This window comes from Octopus bimaculoides, chromosome 25, assembly GCF_001194135.2.
Source record: "Octopus bimaculoides isolate UCB-OBI-ISO-001 chromosome 25, ASM119413v2, whole genome shotgun sequence".
Taxonomy (NCBI): domain Eukaryota; kingdom Metazoa; phylum Mollusca; class Cephalopoda; order Octopoda; family Octopodidae; genus Octopus; species Octopus bimaculoides.
The window spans coordinates 1,585,875-1,586,854 of record NC_069005.1 but is presented as its reverse complement, the minus strand read 5'-3'; the positions used below and the strand labels follow the sequence as shown (position 1 = coordinate 1,586,854).

The window sequence follows — 980 nt, the reverse complement described above, 5'->3', positions numbered from 1 at the left end:
TGTTGGCGTTAGGAAGGGCATCCAGCTGTAGAAACTCTGCCAAATCAGATTGGAGCCTGGTGTAGCCATCTGGTTCACCAGTCCTCAGTCAAATCGTCCAACCCATGCTAGCATGGAAAGCGGACGTTAAACGATGATGATGATGAGTCACCAGTCAATGGCAGCACAACTAGCAATGAGTCTGCGAGTCGCCCTGGGAGGCATGGGATGGAAATGCAAAGGAAGCGTGTCCCAGGACCTTAAAGTGGGTCCAGGAACGAACAACTGTTAACGCTGGTGAAAGTGTAATGATGACTGCTTCTAATAGGACCCCGAGGAGAAGGTGCCTGCAGGGTCTATTCCCCACACCACCCACGAGTCTCCCTGGAATGGTGGGCAGAGAAGATGGACAGGTGGAATGGTATTTGGTTGAATCATCCTGTTGTATTTGTTGCATGTAAAAGAGGAGAATTAACCGTGGTTTGTTGGTGTTGGAGTATTCAACCTGTGAGAAGGATTTGGTGATGGCATTAATAGAGGGTTGCAGAGTTTCTTCCTTATTTCAGCTTGTTACTTACATCATCTAAGTGCTTAGCTCCAGTCTGGCCAATATTCCATAGAAGATGGAAACTGTGGAAGACCATTGTATATATGTATTAATGTGTCTGTGTCTCCCACCACCACTATTTGGCAACCAGTGTTGGTTTCTTTATATCCCCATAACTTAGCTGTTTGGCAAAAGAGACCGATAGAATAATTACACAGTGGCTTGTATGTAACAACAATGAATACCAGATATCAAAAAAAAAGAAAGAAAAAAAGTGTTGGAGTTGATTTGTTCAATGTAGACAGTTTGAGGCGGTGCCCCAGCCTGACCACAATCCAATAGCTAAAACAATTGAAATATATATATATATATATATATATCACTGTATCGACCAGACAATCGATGTTATGCACCACTGATCACAGTGCACTTCCTTGCATTGTTGTAGCTTTCG

General features: G+C 43.6%; 1 protein-coding gene across 1 annotated transcript in view; it reads left to right on the top strand.

The window, feature by feature from the left end:
- The window catches only part of LOC106876043 (replication protein A 70 kDa DNA-binding subunit), a 21,002-nt gene that overhangs the window by 7,368 nt on the left and 12,654 nt on the right, over positions 1-980 (top strand). The window lies entirely within an intron of this gene.